This window comes from Oncorhynchus mykiss, chromosome 5 (assembly GCF_057628025.1).
Source record: "Oncorhynchus mykiss isolate SJ-2025 chromosome 5, ASM5762802v1, whole genome shotgun sequence".
Classification (NCBI taxonomy): domain Eukaryota; kingdom Metazoa; phylum Chordata; class Actinopteri; order Salmoniformes; family Salmonidae; genus Oncorhynchus; species Oncorhynchus mykiss.
This window is the reverse complement of record NC_143026.1, coordinates 7814686-7827500: the sequence shown is the minus strand read 5'-3', so window position 1 is coordinate 7827500 and position 12815 is coordinate 7814686.

Genomic DNA, 12815 nt, shown 5'->3' with positions numbered 1-12815 from the left:
TGTGCACTGCTGGTTGGTTCTGCAGCCTCAGCAGGCTGGCAGATAGGGGAGGTGGCCGGAGGGGCAATTTACCGAAGGAATGACCCACCCCTGTCTGTCCCCAAGGCCTTGACACTAGCATGACACTGATAAAAACACACCATACTGTGGAGTGGACATCACCCAGTCAGTCAATTAGGACATCATTTATTCTTATTTTGTCTTTCCATCTGTCTTCTGTTGTATTTTCCCTGCTCGCTCTCTTTCTTTTTCTCTCACTCTCTCCCTCACTCTCTCTTTCTCTCCCTCATTCTCTCCTCACTCGCTCCTTCTCTCCTCACTCTCTCCTTCTCTCCCTCACTCTCTCCTTCTCTCCCTCTCACTCTCTCCTTCTCTCCCTCACTCTTTCTTTCTCTCCCTCACTCTCTCCTTCTCTCCCTCACTCTCTCCTTCTCTCCCTCACTCTCTCCTTCTCTCCCTCACTCTCTCTTTCTCTCCCTCATTCTCTCCTCACTCGCTCCATCTCTCCTCACTCTCTCCTTCTCTCCCTCACTCTCTCCTTCTCTCCCTCACTCTCTCCTTCTCTCCCTCACTCTTTCTCTCCCTCACTCTCTCCTTTTCTCCCTCACTCTCTCCTTCTCTCCTCACTCTCTCCTTCTCTCCCACACTCTCTCCTTCACTCTCCCACTCTCTCCTTCTCTCCCACACTCTCCTTCTCTCCCACATTCTCTCCTCTCCCTCACAATCTTTTTCTCTCTGTGTATCTTACTCTTGATGATACATACCTCTTGATGATTTCGCTTCCCTCTCTCCTCTCTCTCTCTTTCTCTCTCTCCCTCTCTCTCTCCTTCTCTCCATCTCTCCTCACCCTCTCTCTCTCTTTACATGTCCTCTCTGAATATAAATCATGTTCTTATCAGAAAGTTAAGGAACACATGATAATTCCTGCATAAAGAGACCTATTCTTAGATTTGAATACCTCTCATGAGAATTATTATATTCTGGCATTCACCCATCCCCACCCAGGAAATACATCAACCTACTTTTGCGATACCTGGTGGAATTTTGATAACAGAGACATATTGACAGCCACAAAGATGACACAGGGCGTCAGGTAGCCAAGTGGTGTTGGGCCTGTCACCGAAAGGTTGCTGGATTGAATCCCCGAGCTGACAAGGCAGGTAACCCACTGTTTCCCGGTAGGCCGTCATTGTAAGTAAGAATTTGTTCTTAACTGACTTGCCAAGTCAAAGGTTACATTTTTTTTATTCACACAGCGTGTGCAAACTGGTCCTGATTGTTTTTTAAAATAAATTTAATTGAACTTTTATTTTATCACGATGATAAAAGAACTGTGTCTGTTAAATTATGGCGAACCAAAATCAGTCTCTCAAGCCCTGTCGTTGTGGAATTCTGTTCTCACTGTGGCATTCTGCTTCTCACTGAGGCATTTTGTTCTCACTGTGGCATTCTGTTCTCACTGTGGCATTCTGTTCTCACTGTGGCATTCTGTTCTCACTGTGGCATTCTGCTTCTCACTGTGGCATCCTGCTTCTCCCTGTGGCATTCTGTTCTCCCTGTGGCATTCTGTTCTAGCTCTGGCATTCTGCTTCTCGCTGTGGCATTCTGTTCCCCCTGTGGCATTATGTTCTCACTGTGGCATTCTGCTTCTCACTGTGGCATCCTGCTTCTCCCTGTGGCATTCTGTTCTCCCTGTGGCGTTCTTTTCTCACTGTGACATTCTGTTCTCACTGTGGCATTCTGTTCTCACTGTGGCATTCTGCTTCTCACTGTGGCATCCTGCTTCTCCCTGTGGCATTCTGTTCTCCCTGTGACATTCTGTTCTCACTGTGGCATTCTGTTCTCGCTGTGGCATTCTGCTTCTCGCTGTGGCATTCTGTTCTCTCTGTGGCATTCTGCTTCTCCCTGTGGCGGTGGCTTTGTGTATTACAGAGCTGTGTTGCAATAATGGTGACATCTACTGGCCTGTTTCTGCTCCAGACTATGGGCACAAGGAGAGGTGATGTTCTACTTCACAATGATCACTGATACCAACAGTTAGCATTGAACTAGAGTTCCATGGAGTGTGAGTCGTGACTATCAAAGCCATGTTAATATACAGGAGATTTACTAACCATATTATGGGATGGATCATATTATGGGATGGATCATATTATGGGATGGGTCATATTATGGGATGGATCATATTATGGCATGGTTCACATTATGGGATGGATCAAGCCAACGGAAAGCTTAAAGGGGCAATCTGCAATAGCTACACATCCATTTTTAGTTTTAACTATACGAAGAGTTTCCTTCCAAAACACTATATATCCATTTTCAGAAATGTTGGTAAATTAGCGTTTACGGTTTAAATACATTATGAAAGAGATTGGTGTAATTATTATTTTATTATTATAATTATTATTTAAATGTTTTTTGTAATATTATGGAATGGGGTTATTCAATGACAGACATTAATTTGTTTAAACTCTATCACTAGCTAAATGCTACATATCTGTTTAAACTCTATCACTAGCTAAATGCTACATATCTTTTTAAACTCTATCACTAGCTAAATGCTACATATCTGTTTAAACTCTATCACTAGCTAAATGCTACATATCTGTTTAAACTCTATCACTAGCTAAATGCTACATATCTGTTTAAACTCTATCACTAGCTAAATGCTACATATCTGTTTAAACTCTATCACTAGCTAAATGCTACATATCTGTTTAAACTCTATCACTAGCTAAATATCTGCCTCACTCTCAGAGAAATAAGTAGTACTGTTAGATTTTACACAGTCAAATGTAACAGATAATGTCTAATAAAGAGATATACAAATAATACATTTGCGACATAGATATTTAAAATAACATGAGATCTGTGTGTAAAAATGTACATTTGACATTTTAACCACTTAGCAGATGCTCATTCATAAGGAGAAAACTAACTGGAACAAACTAGCTAACTAACTAGCTAGCCAATAAACCGTTAGCTCACTAGATTATATCAACCACTAATACAAAATACACCAAAATACACATTTTAAAACATTAGCTGTCACCTTGAAGTTTGATAGGGGGTAAACATGTTTTTTCCTGAAGGGAAGGCAATTTAGTTATTTGTTAGCTAGCTAGGCTACCAGTTACCCCATCAAGCCTAGTTAGCTAGCTAACCCTACTGGCTGCTGGACAAATTATTTATTCTAGTTACTAACGTAAATGAAACATCTCAAATTAGCTACTCAATTTAGCATTTACTTCTTTGAGGTATTTTCTGAACAGCTTCTCACTTATTTGTTTCTCCAGTTGTCAGTTCAACCACACACTGTTTACTCATTTGTGGCGCCCATATTTCAAAATGACAGTTGGAAATCCACAACAGAAAATATATGATTCTTGTTGCCAGGCTACCAGTTACAGTGCTTTTAACTTGCGGTTTGTGCACGCCTTTATCCAGAGGAATACAAGTGTCTGAAAATATCTGAAAATGTAATATTTGTCAAATTATTAAGCAAAACTCAAACAAGCATCAGTAATTGTCCTCATTTAGCATATACAAATACATGTCAAGATGCTGATATGAACCTTAGTCCAGAGTATATGCATTGTACACTACCGGTCAAAGGTTTTACAATACCTCGTCATTCAAGAGTTTTTCTTTACTGTTACTATTTTCTACATTATATAACAATCGTGAAGACATCAAAACTATGAAATAACACATATGGAATCATATAGCAACCAAAAAAGTGTTAAACAAATCAAAGCATATTTTATATATGAGATTCTTCAAATAGCCACCCTTTGCCTTGATGAAAGCTTTGCACACTCTTGGCATTCTCTCAACCAGCTTCACCTGGAATGTTTTCCCACCAATCTTGAAGGAGTTCCCACACATGCTGAGCACTTGTTGGCTGCTTTTCCTTCACTCTTATCCAGCAGCATACCACCCTGCATACCACTGCTGGCTTGCTTCTGAAGCTAAGCAGGGTTGGTACTGGTCAGTTCCTGGATGGGAGATCAGATGCTGCTGGAAGTGGTGTTGGAGGGCCAGTAGGAGGCACTCTTACCTCTGGTCTAAAAAAAAAAAATATCTCAATGCCCCAGGGCAGTGATTGGGGACACTGTGATTGGGGACACCCGGTGTCCTGGCTAAATTCCCAATCTGGCCCTCAAACCATCATGGTCACTTAATAATCCCCAGTTTACAATTGGCTCATTCATCCCCCTCCTCTCCCCTGTAACTATTCCCCAGGTCGTTGCTGCAAATGAGAATGTGTTCTCAGTCAACTTACCTGGTAAAATAACGAATAAAAAAAATACAACTCTGCAGTCCGACTCATCCCAAACCATCTCAATTTGGATGAGGTCGGGGGATTGGAGACCAGATCATCTGGAGATCAAGATTGGAGACCAGGTCATCTGATGCAGCACTCCATCACTCTCCTCCTTGGTCAAATAGCCATTACACAGCCTGGAGTTGTGTTAGGTAATTGTCCTGTTGAAAAACAAATCAGAGTCCCACTAAGCCCAAACCAGATGGGATGGCGTAATGCTGAAAAATGCTGTGGTAGCCATGCCACAGACAGTGTCACCAGCAAAGCACCCCCACACCATAACACCTCCTCCTCCATGCTTCACGGTGGGAAATACACATGCGGAGATCAGCATGCGTCTCACAAATACTTGGCGGTTGGAACCAAAATTCTCCAAGTTGGACTCCACAGACCAAAGGACAAATTGCCACCGGTCTAATGTCCATTGCTCGTGTTTGTTGGCCCAAGCAAGTCTCTTCTTATTATTGGTGTCCTTTAGTAGTGGTTTCTTTGCAGCAATTTGACCATGAAGGACTGATTCACACAGTTTCCTCTGAACAGTTGATGTTGAGATGTGTCTGTTACTTGAACTCTGTGAAGCACTTATTTGGGCTGCAATTGCTGAGGCTGGTAACTCTGAGTTTATCCTCTGCAGCAGAAATAACTCAGAGTCTTCCATTCCTGTGGCGGTCCTCATGAGAGACAGTTTCATCATAGCGCTTGATGGTTTTTGCAACTGCATCTTCTGTATACCACCCCTACCTTGTCACAACACAACTGATTGGCTCAAACTCATTAAGAAGGAAAGAAATTCCACAAATTAACTTTTAAGAAGGCACACCTGTTAATTGAAATGCATTCCAGGTGACTACCTCATGAAGCTGGTTGAGAGAATTTGAAGAGTGTACATATCTGTCATCAAGGCAAAGGGTGGCTATTTGAAGAATCTCAAATATAAAATATATTTTGATTTGTTTAACACTATTTTGGTTACTACATGATTCCGTATGTGTTATTTCATAGTTTTGATATCTTCACTATTATTCTACAATGTAGAAAATAGTAAAAAAAAATAAGGAAAATCCCTTGAATGAGTAGGTGTGTCCACACCTTTGACCGGTAGTGTGTACTGTATGTCTAAAAGAGATCTGGATTCAGAATGTCAGAATATGGTGTGTATCCACAAAAGTTTGATAATCTGTGTACATGACCAATAAAGTTTGATTTGATTTGTTTAAAAATCTGATCACCCATTTTCGGCTATGCACCTTTTAAAGGCAATGTTTCCGTGTTTGGGAAGACTGCATTCACGGTAATCGCTGAATTACCTTTAAATGTCAATCGCATTAAGGCCTAAACCTAACCCTAAAGGCCTAACCCTACATGAAGAACCAAGAGCTGACAAGCATATACAGTGTTTAAGATATACTGTACGTATAATGTACAATATATGTGAAATACCAAACAGAACAAATTAAATATTGTGTGGAAATGATGAAATTACGATTGTTGGTAATTTCTTAACCTGTGACAGTCAACAGACAAACATTTTACCCACAAAAATAAATAAATGAATAATAACCTGCTAAACGCAATTTACGTTTGTCAAACTTTATTAATGTGTTTCTACCTCTCATCATTCAAATGGATCCGCCACCTCACGTCCAATCACACCGCTTCATTTCATAGGCTGGTCCTCAGAGGCCTTGGAGCAACTAATGTATTTCTCTGTCTCTCTGTCTCTCTCTCTCTCTCTCTCTCTGTCTCTCTCTCTGTCTCTCCCTCTCTCTCTCTCTCTCTCTCTATATATATATATATATCTCCCCACAGAATGGAATACAAACTGGTGCTTGCTTATTGTCATCATTTCCTAATGGTCAGCCAAGCCCCAAGTCACAATATTGAACAGGACTGGACAGGAGTGTAATTGCCTATAATCTCTTGGCCTTCTATGAAGGGACGAGGAACAGAAAGAAAATGAAGAGGCAGCCAGTCATTACTATGGAGAGAAAGAGAGAGAGGGAAGCCCAGAGGACCATTTTCAGGTCATTAGTCTTACGAATGCAGGGCGGCAGAGGCTACAATGCAATAAGTTGGAGTGCTTGTTCAATTTCTCCCCACAGCCCTGGGTGCCAGCGAGAAGGAGGAGGCTTGCTTCCTTTGTGCGTTTGATCAGCATACCTGTCCTCGATGGTTGAAATATGGGGTCCAAATGTAGCGTTGTGGATTGGAATCGCAGTCATCTTTGGAGTGATTGTTGTGTGTAAGCAGTTTTAGTTTAGTTCATGTTTTTATTGCATTTTTTCGCACAAAATAAAAGCTAAGTACGAAATATAAGACGAATAAGACAGAAATTTGACGCAAATAAATAGATTGTATAGGAATCACGGCATCTTTTCACACACACACACACACGCACGCACGCACGCATGCACACACACACACACACACACACACACACACACACACACACACACACTCCTTAGATAACCTCTTTGTGCGTTGATCCACAGCCTACAGAGCAGTCACGAAGGCGCCCCCTGTGGTCAAGGATCACCCAGCATGAGGTCACATGAGTAACACATGAGTAACACAGTCACATGAATAGCACAGCAGCCATGAGGTCCTTCACTTCACAAGTCTGCTAGCTGGGGTCATAGTGGCAGGCCCTCTGACACTTGCCTCGCAGAGCCTCCCCCCTCCCCACACATACATTCAAGTAAGCACACACACACACACATAGGCACACAAGCACGAGCACATACACACACAATGAATCCCCCACACCACACACGCTCAGCTTGCTTCCACGCACTCCACACACCCTTATTCAAGTGCCTAGGGCCTAAAGCACCAGAGAGAGAGAGAGAGAGAGAGAGAGAGAGCCAGCTCACTCATGCCTAGTGGGCAGCCGGTTTCTACACATTCAAACGCTCTCAGGGGACCAAAACAGAAATGGCTGCCACGCGCTCGCCCACTACCACACACAGACATGCTGATGAGTCATCCACAGAGACTGCAGAACATAGCCGTGAGGTTTTTAAATAAACACTTTTCATGGCATTGTCTGATCCAACATTAAATGAACAAATTGGTAATGCAGTAAATGACGGTTTAGATTAGAAAACATCCCAATTCTATGACAGAGTTTTGAGGTTTAAAGCCAACCAGTGTTTTAAACTATTTATAATTGTATTTCATTTCCCCACCTGCTCTCTTACATTATTCATTCATTACACCTTCTAACGCAGATCATTTCAGTAATATTATCATAAGAACTTCTAATGCAGATAATTTCAGTAATATTATCATAACAACTTCTAATGCAGATCATTTCAGTAGTGTTATCATAACAACTTCTAATGCAGATCATTTCAGTAGTGTTATCATAACAACTTCTAATGCGGATCATTTCAGTAGTGTTATCATAACAACTTCTAATGCAGATCATTTCAGTAGTATTATCATAACAACTTCTAATGCAGATCATTTCAGTAGTATTATCAATTTGACCATACCTGATTGCCCCCATCTCGCTTAAATATGTTGGTTTTACAGGCGAAGAAACGTAAATATTTAAATGGCTTGTAAGATTTAACTTAAGTTTTAGTAAAGCTTGCACCCTAACGACCACCCTAACGACCGCCCAAGCTAAAGCTTGCACCCTAACGACCACCCTAACGACTGCCCAAGCTAAAGCTTGCACCCTAACGACCACCCTAACGACCGCCCAAGCTAACGCTTGCACCCTAACGACCGCCCAAGCTAAAGCTTGCACCCTAACGACCACCCTAACGACCGCCCAAGCTAAAGCTTGCACCCTAACGACCACCCTAACGACCGCCCAAGCTAAAGCTTGCACCCTAACGACCGCCCTAACGACCGCCCTAACGACCACCCTAACGACCACCCTAACGACCACCCTAACGACCACCCTAACGACCGCCCTAACGACCACCCTAACGACCGCCCAAGCTAAAGCTTGCACCCTAACGACCGCCCAAGCTAAAGCTTGCACCCTAACGACCACCCTAACGACCGCCCAAGCTAAAGCTTGCACCCTAATGACCACCCTAACGACCGCCCAAGCTAAAGCTTGCACCCTAACGACCGCCCAAGCTAAAGCTTGCACCCTAACGACCGCCCAAGCTAAAGCTTGCACCCTAACGACCGCCCTAACGACCGCCCAAGCTAAAGCTTGCACCCTAACGACCGCCCAAGCTAAAGCTTGCACCCTAACGACCGCCCAAGCTAAAGCTTGCACCCTAACGACCGCCCAAGCTAAAGCTTGCACCCTAACGACCGCCCAAGCTAAAGCTTGCCCCCTAACAACCGCCCAAGCTAAAGCTTGCCCCCTAACGACCGCCCAAGCTAAAGCTTGCCCCCTAACGACCGCCCAAGCTAAAGCTTGCTCCCTAATGACCGCCCAAGCTAAAGCTTGCCCCCTAACGACCGCCCAAGCTAGCCTCCCCTGATCAACTTCCTTGATATGTGTTATGTTACAAGAAGAGTTGAGTTGGGGTTTTTGGAGTTCCACAGATATGGAACGGGACGTCAGCTCCTTACCTGAAGCCTGGACCTGAGGGGCGATGACGGCAATGCAGATGCAAATCAGGCCGCGTGTTGTACATCTTTAACATTAAACACGGGTTACTAGACGGAGCAAAGGCCTGATCCTCAGCGTGTGGTCGGCTCCTCGTGTGAATAATTAATACTAGCTGATTATGCTAATCAGGAAAAACTAGGAGAGATGGGATTGGCCGGGAGTACTTCTACTGTGAGCCACAGGAAGGAAGAAGGAAGGATTATGTAAAGTAACGTCAACATGCACAGCGTGTCTTTGAAAGAAGGGAATGTGGATTTAGCTATCTGTAATACGATGACAGACCTTCGGTGTGTGTGTGTGTGTGTGTTTGTGTGTGTGTGTTTGGGGGATGGAATGAAATGAAAAGGAGCAGAATGCTTAGTATGTTAATGGTTATAGTGAAATTGTATGATATATAATTATGCAGAGGAGGGAAGATGGTCTTATGAAGCGTAATGTATCTCGGGAAGATTCCTCAGGTATTGAGATTCAAGTGACGTTGGCTTTTATCTAAATACATGTCATTTGTGGCTCGATTCTCAACTTCCACCAAAAAGCTAGGAATGAGAATTGCGTTGAGACACCCTTTTTTGGAAGCTCATAGTCACATGAATGTAGTTAATTTTCCAAGACTGAGACAAATGCTACTTTTAGAGTGAGAGAGGGCTGAGCCTCTTCAAGACACCACGGGTCAACATGTCAGACACACTGTTATTATCTGCTGAGTGCTGGTGGCCAGTGTCACCACAAGACTAGCTAGTCTCGCAGATGACACAATAGGCCTACCAGATGTCTTCAACTCACAGGCTGGAGTGGTCACATGGTGAGAGGAGAGAGGGGACGGACGGGGAAGCAGCGCCAATGTCTTGTGACACGGTCTCTATCGTGACCGCTGGAGCTGCTGCTGGAGCTGCTGAGATGAGAGTCGCTGCTGTTGGTTATGAAGCCTGCTTCTGAGCACCGTCGACTGCCCAATATTCCGCCTTAGCAACAGAGGCTCAAACCCATCTCAGCCCTTCATATCATATCATGGGCTCCTGAGTGGCGCAGCGGTCTAAGGCACTGCATCTCAGTGCTAGAGGCATTTCTACAGACCCTGGTTCGATTCCAGGCTGTATCACAACCGGCCATGATTGGGAGTCCCATAGGGCGGTGCACAATTGGTCCAGCGTCGTCTGGGTTAGGATTTGGCCGGGGTAGGGCCGTCATTGTAAATAAGAATTTGTTCTTAACTGACTTGCCTAGTTAAATAAAATAATCTCTACCGTCTGATTATTCTGTCTATAAAACAGATTGAATATGAAAGGGGGTAGGAACAATGTAGGATCAGGTACATATTCCACGTTCCCTACCAAGAAAGGAATACAGAGATCAATTACTTGATTTACGTTGAGGAGATTTGGACATGCAAATAAGATGCTACCTCATATCAATCAATCAAATGTAGGCCCAAAAAATTGTCAAAGACTCCATCCACCCAAGCCATAGACTGTTCTCTCTGCTACCGCACGGCAAGTGGTACCAGTACACTACATCTGGAACCAACAGGACCCTGAACAGCTTCGACCTCCCAAGCCATAGACTGTTCTCTCTGCTACCGCACGGCAAGTGGTACCAGTACACTAAATCTGGAACCAACAGGACCCTGAACAGCTTCGACCTCCCAAGCCATAGACTGTTCTCTCTGCTACCGCACGGCAAGTGGTACCAGTGCACTAAATCTGGAACCAACAGGACCCTGAACAGCTTCGACCTCCCAAGCCATAGACTGTTCTCTCTGCTACCGCACGGCAAGTGGTACCAGTGCACTAAATCTGGAAACCACAGGACCCTGAACAGCTTCGACCTCCCAAGCCATAGACTGTTCTCTCTGCTACCGCACGGCAAGTGGTACCAGTGCACTAAATCTGGAAACCACAGGACCCTGAACAGCTTCGACCTCCCAAGCCGTAGACTGTTCTCTCTGCTACCGCACGGCAAGTGGTACCAGTGCACTAAATCTGGAAACCACAGGACCCTGAACAGCTTCGACCTACCAAGCCATAAAACTGCTAAATATCTAATCAAATGGTTACCAGGACGACCTGCATTGACCATTTTTTTGCACTAACTATCTTACACTGGACTCTACCCACACACTGGACTCTACCCACACACACTGGACTCTACCCACACACACTGGACTCTACCCACACACACTGGAATCTACCCACACACACTGACTCTACCCACACACACTGGACTCTACCCCCACACACTGGACTCTACCCACACACACTGGACTCTACCCACACACACTGGAATCTACCCACACACACTGGACTCTACCCCCACACACTGGACTCTACCCACACACACTGGAATCTACCCACACACACTGGACTCTACCCACACACACTGGAATCTACCCAACACACTGGACTCTACCCAACACACTGGACTCTACCCCCACACACTGGACTCTACCCCCACACACTGGACTCTACCCACACACACTGGATTCTACCCAACACACTGGACTCTACCCAACACACTGGACTCTACCCACACACTGGACTCTACCCACACACTGGACTCTACCCACACACACACTGGAATCTACCCACACACACTGGAATCTACCCAACACACTGGACTCTACCCACGCACACTGGACTCTACCCACACACTGGACTCTACCCAACACACTGGACTCTACCCACACACTGGACTCTACCCACACACTGGACTCTACCCACACACACTGGAATCTACCCACACACACTGGACTCTACCCACACACACTGGAATCTACCAACACACTGGAATCTACCCAACACACTGGACTCTACCCACACACACTGGAATCTACCCAACACACTGGACTCTACCCCCACACACTGGACTCTACCCACACACACTGGAATCTACCCAACACACTGGACTCTACCCACACACACTGGACTCTACCCACACACTGGACTCTACCCACACACACTGGAATCTACCCAACACACTGGACTCTACCCACACACACTGGACTCTACCCACACACTGACTCTACCCACACACACTGGAATCTACCCAACACACTGGACTCTACCCACACACACTGACTCTACCCACACATACTGGACTCTACCCACACACTGGACTCTAGCCACACACTGGACTCTACCCACACACTGGACTCTACCCACACACACTGGAATCTACCCACACACACTGGAATCTACCCAACACACTGGACTCTACCCACACACTGGAATCTACCCAACACACTGGACTCTACCCACACACACTGGACTCTACCCACACACACTGGAATTTACCCAACACACTGGACTCTACCCACGCACACTGGACTCTACCCACACACTGGACTCTACCCAACACACTGGACTCTACCCACACACTGGACTCTACCCACACACTGGACTCTACCCACACACACTGGAATCTACCCACACACACTGGACTCTACCCACACACACTGGAATCTACCCACACACTGGAATCTACCCAACATACTGGACTCTACCCACACACACTGGAATCTACCCAACACACTGGACTCTACCCCCACACACTGGACTCTACCCACACACACTGGAATCTACCCAACACACTGGACTCTACCCACACACACTGGACTCTACCCACACACTGGACTCTACCCACACACACTGGAATCTACCCAACACACTGGACTCTACCCACACACACTGGACTCTACCCACACACTGACTCTACCCACACACACTGGAATCTACCCAACACACTGGACTCTACCCACACACACTGACTCTACCCACACATACTGGACTCTACCCACACACTGGACTCTAGCCACACACTGGACTCTACCCACACACTGGACTCTACCCACACACACTGGAATCTACCCACACACACTGGAATCTACCCAACACACTGGACTCTACC